Source organism: Suricata suricatta, chromosome 6, assembly GCF_006229205.1.
Source record: "Suricata suricatta isolate VVHF042 chromosome 6, meerkat_22Aug2017_6uvM2_HiC, whole genome shotgun sequence".
NCBI lineage: Eukaryota > Metazoa > Chordata > Mammalia > Carnivora > Herpestidae > Suricata > Suricata suricatta.
Window position 1 is genome coordinate 25,586,763 of NC_043705.1, and position 9,994 is coordinate 25,596,756.

Consider the following 9,994-nt stretch of genomic DNA (forward strand, 5'->3'; position numbering starts at 1 on the left):
ACTTCTTTGGTAAAGTCTTCTTCAATTCAAGCCTTTTGTCTATTTTTAAATTGGGTTGTATATCATTTTTGTATAATATTTGTATATGTAATTTGGATATGGCTCATACATATAGTCCTATAATCCATATCATATAATTTTTGTATATGGTATAAATGGTATATGTATGTGGTATGAATTTTACACATGGCTATCCAATAGTTCCCAGCACCATTTGTTGGAAAGATTGTTGTTCCCCATTGAGTTGCCTTGGTATTATTATTTGGGTTTTTTGTGGGGTTTTGTTTTTTTAGCTTTATTTTATTTTGAGAGGGAGAGAGAGAGAGACCGAACACAAGTGGAAAGAGGGGCAGAGAGAAAGAGACAGAGTCTCAAGCAGGCTCCATGCCATCAGCAGAGAGCCCAATGCAGGTCTTGAACTCATGAGCTGTGAGATCATCACATGAGCCAAGATCAAGAGTCAGTCGCTCAACTGACTGAGCCACCTAGGCTCCCCAGTCATGGTACAATTTGTTGAAAATCAATTGATCATGTCTGTGTGGGTCTCTATCTTTACACTAATATCATATTTTTTACACTAGTTTCTTAGGTCACTTGAATTCATCTAATGTAAGATTTAAGGTAAAACTCTGGATTTATTTTTTCTCAAATAGTTAATGACTTGTCCCTGCAGGGAGAGGAGAAGTCATCCTTTTTATCTTTACTGTTTTGAGGGCAAACTTTATTATATACAGATTTATTATGCCATATATGAGTCTATTCTGGATAATTCTCTTTCATTAACGTGTCTGTAGTTTTATTTTTCAGTTCTATGAAGAGGGTTTTGAGTAATATTTCTAAGTGGCACTAAAGAAGGATGCCAGGGCTTTACCTGCTCTGGGAAGACTGCTCCTCCTCCAACCTCCAGACCACCATCAGAGGAGTGAAGAGGGCTCCTGACAGGTGCTCCCTCCTCTCATTTCCCAACCAACCCCACCAGGCCACCACCATCTGCCATGGGCCCTTCAGGACTGCTCTCAACAGCCCCTTTATCCCTGTTCATACTAGTCTCACAAGCGGTCCAGAATTCCGAGGGCATCCCTCACTGCAGGATTCTCAGCCCCATGTGCCTCTGCATTACCCTTTTTTGACCTCATCACCTATCCTTCTGCATGTCTAGAAATCCTTTCACTGGTCTCTGAAATGCATGGTCTGCCATCAGTAAATTCCCTCATATCTTCAACCTCATTTCAGAATGTCCTCTTTGCTTTCTTGCCTTCATGGAAAACTACCTCTCCTGTAAGGGCTCCGCTTCCCATTCAGCCTCTCACATGGTGGCTCTTTCCCCTCTTATGGTCCTTGTGACCCTGGGTTTGGGATAGGGAATGACCATTTTGCCCCTAAGTGTCACAGTTTGCCCTCCTCCTTGGAAACACCCATGTCTGGAAGCCAGGTAATCAGACCAGACCATGGGTTCTCCCACTTTTGACAGCCATTGACAGGCCCCGTTGGTCTCTCCCCCTCGTTCTTTGAAAATTTTAGCTCCTGGCTCACAGTTCCCCACCTTCCCTCTCCAGGGGCACTCTGCCTTAGGTTTTAATTTCTGCATTCATGCAAATGAACCAGCTCCTCAGCCCTTTGGTCTCCTCTTCACAGTCTTGGCTTATGTAGTACCTCAGCCTCTTGCTCCAGCAGCCAGCCTTCCAACTGGTGGTTATCTGTTTCCCCTCTTAGTAAACAGTATCTCTCTCTCTAGCTCACTCCTGCTAGTGCCCCCAATCTAACAGCTCATCTTGGAGCCTCCTGATCCAAGAAAATGTTCATGGTCCCTTGCTTCCTCAGGCCCCTCTTCCCTCCTTACCCAGCTCAGAGTCCATGGTCCAATGCCATAGTCTCTCCCTTGCCCCTCCCTGCAGAATGGTCACCTGGCAAAATCACAGCCCGGGTTAAACTCAGTCCTGTATCTACCCTACACCTGTATCCACAGGCTGCCTGAGACTAAAGAAAAACTCAGAATGGCTGACCAGTCTCCCTTTGAATTAATGAGCACAAGCCTCCCTCAGTGAGACCTACAGGCTACCCAGAAATTGTACTACACCCCCAAGGGCACTTACACCCTCTCTCTCAGCCGACTGCCTCACACCTCCTCTTCCACCTCACTCTCAGCTGACAACCTGTTCCTAGCTTGCTAAGAAAATAGAAGCCCTCACCAGAGAAGTTCCACGGGCTCCACCACTACTTCCCCCACCCACTTGCATCTGTGCTCATCAACTCTGGTTTTCATTTTGCTAATATGGGTGAACTGTCCATGCTCCTATTTAAGGACAGCCCCCTTTTTTGTACACCAGATGCTATCTCCACCTGTCTACTCAAGGACTTCACTCCAACATTTATCCCTTTTCTCACCTACGTCATCAAAATTCCCCTGTCTCCAGGATTGTTCCCATCAGTACACAAAAATACTGTGATTTTTCCATCTTAAAGAAAAATCTCCTCTTGGCCTTATATCCCCCCTCAAACTCTTACCCAATTTCTCTCCTCCTCTTCATGACCCAACTCCTAAAAGGAATGGCTCTTCTTGCTATCTCAAGTCCTCTGCCTGCTTCCTTTCTCCCATCAGGCTTTAGCCCCCACCAGTACAACAAAGCTGTGTCTGTCAGGTTCTTTCCAGGTTCTCAAATATCAGGCATCACCTTGCTTGCTTCTTGGTAGAGTTCATCTCTCCCTCCTTGGCACGTGGATCATCACCACCCTCTCCTAGTTTCCCTCCTACCTCTCTGGTTGCCTGTCTTCTGTCTCCTTTGCTGGTACTTCCTCATCTCCAAGGCTCAGTCCTTGGACCTCTTTTAATCTCTTATCTTCACAAACTCCCTTGATAATCTCCTTCAGTGTCCTGGCTTTAAATAACATTCTGTTGCTGACAACTTGCAAATTTATATCCCTGGTCTAAGCCTTTTTCTGAATTCCAACTTATATTGTCTCTAGGCAGACTCCTGAAGCTGAATCACAGCCACTCCCCGCCAATCAGTTTCAAGCTCACCAACACTCCTCCATCCCATAGCTGGCCCACTTCCCTGTAGACATTTGAGTTTTGAACTCAAATCTAGAGGATGAGGATTAAGACTTTCCTCTGCACAGGCCTGAGGAATGAGGGTAGTTGGAGTGGGGGCCAGTGGCTCCATGCACATTACAGGCTGCTTGATTCTCAATCCATTTGGGGCTGCTGAGCAGCTGAATGTGAAGCACTCCTGGCTAGTTCAAGGTGGCCACTCAAGGTGGCATCTCATGGGCATACAGGTACCTAACCCCGCTCACACACAAACACCTGTACATTCTGCCTGCTCTGTGTCTCCTTCCTACCTTCCTCCCCAGGTGCAAGGACACAGTGACCTTCCAGGAAGGCCCAATCCTGAGGACATTGCCCATCCATCTTAGGGCCTCCACACAAGCTGGAACTCTGGACTTCATAGCTCTTTGGGACCCCAAGGGGACCAAGCCAACTGAGGAGATCTGTAAGGCCCTACTGGTTTCTTTCACACCTTCTCAGGGCTCACTCCTCTGGAGCCATACCTGAGCTGGCGAAACCCACCTGGGTTCTCAACATAGATTACATCCCTCATCCCAGTACCTACCTATGGGAGGCCAAGAATGTGGTTCACTGCCACAGGAGGTGTCTGTCCCCCCAAAAGCTTCCTGAGAAGGCTTCTCAGCAGCAGCTGGGATGAAGGGCAGTTTTCCCCTCCCCATCCCACTCAGGGCTGCAATTTTGCAAACCAGGAATTAAAGGCTGGAATACTCAACGCCCTGTGGTCTCCCGAAGTGGGAGGACTCTAAAGGAGGATCAGCTTCCCTTAGAAGCCAGGCACATTGGCAAGAAGTACTGGGTAAACAAGCAATCTTAAGGCAATGCTAATCTGCTTTTTCCTCTTCTTCAGAGTCTCTGACTGAGTCTAAATTGAATTATTAATCTAGTCTTGTGTGCCCGTGTCACTTTTCCAGACAACCAGTTTATTCTTGACTCGCCCAGTATCAATTGCAACATGCAATTTGCAATGAAATATGACTGATCAGCACTACCATAATTAGTTGCAAATGTCTGTGCTTGTATTTGTTCGGTGTAGGGGCTTTTTCATTAAAGTGATGCAGGCCAGTAAACACCGTGACTTTGCTCTGGGACCCAAGACTAGTGGCAGTTGTGCTTTGGGCCGGGGCTAGGCTGGCTCGCAAGAGAGTATGGGTGTTTGGAATTGTGGCACCAGGAGCTGTGTTTTCCCCTTTAACACCTTTGTGTTCATAAAGAGTACTTACTCATTCACTCTAGGTTGGGCAGATGATAATATGTACAATCCATAATGAAGAAGGAAACTAGAGTCCCCTCGCTTGGCCTCTCCCGTAAGTCTCCCAAGATCTGCTTGCACACCTCCAGTAACAAGGGGCTTACTATTTGGTGAGGCAGCTCTACTTGTAAGAAAGTTCTTTCTTGCCTGGGCTCTCACCTCCCAGCCGTAGGAGTGTCCGACCTAGTCCAGGGTTCTGGTCTCAACTCTCATTGCATGAACTTGGCCTAGATGCTAAGCCTTATTTTATCCGTCTGAAAAAGGGGAATGATCCAGGGGGTTGGACTCCAGAATTCTTCCAACAGTCAGAGTTTCTAACTACAAACAACAGAAATTGACCCTTAGCTCAAGCAGATTGACTTCACTGACTTAGGCTAAATTGATTTAAGCAGAAAAATAATATTGAAGAGCTCAGAGAATTTCTGGGCAGAGCAAAAACACCCCACAGATGACACAGACATGAACAGGGGCCCAGATCATACTGAAAACTAGCTCAGTTAGGACCTCATGTTCTCACTCTTGCCACCACCATCAGGCACTAGACCCTGCAGGCTGGGCTGCTGGATCCTGCTTATGCTCTGTGCTGTCCCCATCTCCACTGCCCTAGGAACGCTGGCCGGCTACACCCACAGTAACCACCAAGGAGAACTCTCTGTGGTCCTTGCTTCTTTGGGCCACTAGCTCCTGGGTCACCGTCCAGAGCCTGTGTGTCGGATTGGCAGAGCCTTGGTCACGGGCCTTCTCCCAGTCATGGGGTGGCTGGGAAAAGTCTACATATGGTACTTTTAGCCTCTACAATGGGAAGTGGGCTTTGCCTCAAAATGAGGGGAATTCCCAATCACAGGAAGAGGGTTCAGATCCTGGGTAGCCAAAAAGAAGAACAAAGAATCAAATCAGAGGGTAGATGTTAAAAGAAGTTTGAAAAGGTATCAAGCTCAACCCACCTACCCAAGATTATTATTCATTCTATTAATATTTCTGCAGATACAGAGGGGGGATAGTTATGATCCCTGACCTCAAAGCACAGCACAATCATGTAGTAAGAGGCATGGGCCAGAGGACTCCTGTTCTAGGCAGGGGAGGTCCCTGTTGAGAACTGTTGTAGTTTCCCTGCTTAGTAACTGTCCCTCCTCTTCTGGGAATAGCAACCCAATTTTCACCCAAGAAACTACTCCTTCTTATCATTTTCAGCTCATGTGCTACAGGTGGAGTAATTCCCAGGCTTGAGAGTTACATGTGAACCAGGTCTGGCCAATCAGAGTTGCATAGTGCATTACGCCCTTTGCAGAGTTGCACAATCGCTGGTTTAGGGCTGGGCATGGGATGTACGCCAAGCCCTGAGGTCCAATCAGAGCCAATACTAAGTATTTGAGAATTCTAGGAAAAGATGTTGTCCTTTCCTCTGGACTTGGAGATGTGAGGGTGTCAGCTTGGAGTTGCTGGCAGCTGACTTGTCTCCACAGTTTAAGAAGAGGGCCAGTCCTTAAGAAAGCAGAAATGAAGAATGCCCTGGTCTGGATGACATAGTTGAGCCCCTGGATCAAGGTGTGCCTGAAGCCCCTGAACTTTTCCCTTACGTAATCTAACCAACCAAATAATTCTCTTTTGCTTAAGCCAGTTTGGGTGAGTTTCATATCAACTGAAGCTAATAGAATTCTTTTTTTAATTTTTTTAACATTTTTATTTATTTTTGAGAGAGAGACACACAGATCATGAGTGGGGGATGGTCAGGGAGAGAAGGAGACACAGAATCAGAAGCAGGCTCTAGGCTCTGAGCTGTCAGCACAGAGCCTGACACGGGGCTCGAACCCACGAACTGTGAGATCATGACCTGAGCCAAAGTCGGCTGCCCAACCAACTGAGCCACCCAGGGGCCCAGAAGCTAATAGAATTCTAATTGGTTCTCCCATATACACCCTGCCAAAGCATCAGCCTGGAGCCAACTTCTTTGGCAAGTCCACAATGAAATCACCAGGGGCCTTTTCTCTGTTACTGTTCTTCAGAGCACCATGATAAGGGACAAAATTATTCCATTTTATGGATGGGAATACAGAGGGACAACTGAGCAACAGCCTGGGGGACTCAGCATTGACCTAGAGGCCAGGTATCTGAATGAGGGGACTCTAGAACCACCCCCAACTTCTCCACATCTCAGCAATAAGTTCACAGAAGCCAGTATGGGGATGTATGACCTGGAAATAACCTGATCACATGGCTGATGGAGTGGTTGGTAGGATATTTAGTCAAGCACACACATTGTGCATGGAGAGCTAACAAACCCAGTGTAGGTCCATGATGAAACTCTTCCTGGCATCAGCGTAATAACCAAACTGGTCCAGGTCATCTCCAAGATATCTCTAGGGCTCTCTCCCACACCCCCTCACAACCTGCTTCCCCTGAGGGGGCCATGAGTACTGCTTTCATTATTTCCTGCAATGAGCAGTAAGCTAACCATAGTGTTTACTCTTGATGAGTCCTTCAAGTGATGGAAAGTATCACTAAGCCTTAAAGAAGCCACTCTTTCCAAATAAGATACCGAAGGGGGTTTCTTGCAGAGATGCAGTAAGCTCCATCTCTTCTAAGGATTGAAAATCTGGCCCAGGGAGACCAACGTGAGGGCAGAATCTACCTCTGAGAAACTCTCCTTGAAGGTGTTGCCAATGGCAAGGAATCAGGGTTCCATGAACTAGAAGCTGCTCAGAAAGGAATCAGATGAGGACCTTCCCTACCAGGTTCTGGGAATGGCCTGAAGCAGGCCTGAGCTGCAAAGTCAGTTACAGAGGCAGATTAGCCCTGGTACAAGTGAAGAGACGTGCTCAGGCACATGGGGCAGTGTGACAACGTTGGGAGGCTTGAACCTACATGGAGCCTCACTGCTCTTGTCCATAGTCAGAAAAGTAGGTTTCACAAGTTGGTCCCAGCTTCAAATATGTTGCCTAGTTGTCAGACCCCAAGTTTTGATTTGAAGTCCTGAAACTATAGGTCCCATGGATGCCTAAATGGGACTCTGTGGCCTCTAGGCCAAGGATCTGGTATTGCACGTGTCCTGCAGGCCTTAGTGTCCCCCATAAACCCATGCAGTACAATTGTTAGTAGGCTGGGGGTACAGCCCATGGGTGTATGGGCATCATTTGTGAACCATTTTTGGAATTTGGCTGGCAAGTATTTGCAGGCTGAGAGAGGGGTTGAGACATTGCCTTTCCCCAGCAATATAAGTAGTTCTAGAAATATCCGTCTGAAGTTTGTCTGAGCTTTTAAAAAATCCTTTGAAAACTATCAGCAAATAAGTATGTTTTAAAGCTAAACATAGACATGTCTGATGGCCCAATAATTCCACTCCTAAGTACATAGACCCAGAAAAAAGGATACATACATATCCCCAAAGACATGTACTATTTCTTGAAACAACCCAAATTTCCATCAACAATGGTATCAAATCAGTGATGGTATATTCATAAAACAGAGAATAGCAATGAAACTGAGTAAACTATTTAATAATAAATAACATGGGTGAATCTCACTGAACAAGAGAAACCAGACATAAAAATAGCACATACTATATGATTCTACTTATGTAAATTTTCAAAAATAGACAAAACTAATCTCTGGTGACAGAGAATACCATTGTGGTTACCCTTGGGGTCAGTAACTTACAGAGGGCTCTAGGGAGCTTGGGAGACTGGTAAGGCCCTGTTTTGGGTCACATAGGTAATAGTTACAAAGATGTGTTCACAAGAGTTATATACTTATGAGCTGTGCACTTTTTTCCCAAGCATATTAGACTTCAATTAAAATGTTTATTTAAAAAAGATAAGTAACCTCTCTAACCCTATCAGCCCCAGTAAAAATTTCAGAGAACCTGGAAATTAAGCATCTCTTTCTGTAGTACCCTCTCCTGATCCTTAGTGATCTGGGTTCTCAGATGTCCTATGCACTAAGGTCAGCCACCAGAACTGTGGGTACAGGGGCAAAGAAGAAGAAGGTGGACTAGTGGGACGACAATGCCCAGGAGGGGGCTGAGAGGATCTGAGGGTACACAGGCCTCCAGACAGACCACTGCAGGTGCTTAGCTGGGGCTCATGAAGGTCCACACCGAGGCAGGCCCTCCCACAAGCCTTCTACAAACATGCCTTACTCAGATAAATTCCTTTCCCAACCCTCTGAAAAAGAAAAAGGGAGTACTTCTTGTTGTAGGGCTAAAGCAGGGAAGGGGCAAAGGGATCAAGTTGGAGCCCACTTTAGACTTGGCATTGGGTCCAGTTTCACTAGAGTCTTGTCAACTGCCTGCTGGCTCAGCTCAATAGCACATAGTACATGACCTGGCACTTAAGAGGTTTCTAGTATGTTCATCTAAGAAGAGGGTTATGAAGCCAATTGCTCTACTGCACCTTCTCTTGGGGAGGAGAGCTCCCCACCTCAAATAACTGGATGAAAGGGAAAGAGGGACTCCTTGGACCATTCCAGTATTAGGAGGCCCTAAAAGTACCTTTCACACAGTAGGTGCTTTCTAAGCTTTGTTGAAACGTTAATTAGGATGGAGTTTCCAGTCCTGGGAACAGGATCTGAAAGCCAAATAAGTAAGTACTCACTCTGTGAGCCAGACCCAGAGGGAACAGGACCTGCCGTAGGCCACACAGAAGTCCCTGGGGTGCCTGAGTCATTGGAGAGGACAGTCAGCTTAGAGGACCAGGCCGTGAAGTGAGAGAGAAGCAGAGTCTACCTACCTTCACCTCACCGTGCAAAGGGGCAAACTGAGTCTTAGAGAAACTTGGGACCTTGTCCCACCTCACAGCTAATCCAATAGATCCTGGATTCGTGCTATGCTATCAAACCTGCTCTATTCTCTCTCTCCTCCAGCTCTGAGTTTCTTCACGGAAGCATCACTGCCCCCTCAACACACACCCACACCTGGTGCAGCTCAAGCATCCCTACCTTCTGCCTGCTTCTGGAACAGGGGTCAACAAACTGTTTGTATCAAGAGTCAAACAGTTAAATACTTGAGACTTTGAGACGGTCTATGGTCCATACAGTCTCAATCACAGCCCCTCAACTCTGCCTTGTAATATGAAAGCAAAAGACAATATATAAGTGAATGGGCAGGGCTGTGTTCCTTGGTTTATGAACACAGAAATTTGACTTTCATGTAATTTCCACATGTCATGAAACAGTATTCTTTAACTTTGTTTTCAACCATCAAAAAATGTAAAAACTATTCTTAGCTCATGACTGTTCAAAAATAGGCACAGGGCCAGATCAGGCCCTCAGACCATAGTTTGCCAATTCCCTGTTCTAGAATGTGCTGTCCTGGGGCCCATGCTCCCAGTGTCACTGAGGTAGAAGTTGTGTCCTCCTGAAATACGGGTAGTAATAAAGTAACTAACTGTTCTGGTTTGCCCAATGCTGAGGGGCTTCCCAGGATATGGAGTTTTTGGTGCTAACACCAGGGCAGATTAAAAAAAAAAAAACACACAGGATAGTTTGTCACCCTAAGTAGTAATCATTAACCCAAAGAGGAGACAGGGTTCAGGAGACACCAGCCAGGGATCTAGCATGGCCCCCTAGGGCCTGCCCCACACACCGCCTAGTCCTTGTGGTTTGTGGTGGAGACTTGACCCGCTCTGCCTGGCCCAAGGCAGGGAGATGTCCCCCCTCCTCCAAGCAAGAAAACCTCTGCGGTC

The 9,994-nt window shown here is 46.5% G+C and overlaps 1 long non-coding RNA gene across 2 annotated transcripts in view; it reads left to right on the plus strand.

Annotated features, from left to right (window-relative positions):
- The window catches only part of LOC115294187, a 62,057-nt gene extending 52,343 nt beyond the window's left edge, over positions 1-9,714 (plus strand). For both annotated transcript variants that reach the window (XR_003909758.1, XR_003909759.1), the window contains exon 6: positions 9,174-9,714. This is a non-coding gene — a long non-coding RNA (uncharacterized LOC115294187). The remainder of the gene's footprint in view (positions 1-9,173) is intronic.
- The last annotated feature ends 280 nt before the right edge of the window (positions 9,715-9,994 follow it).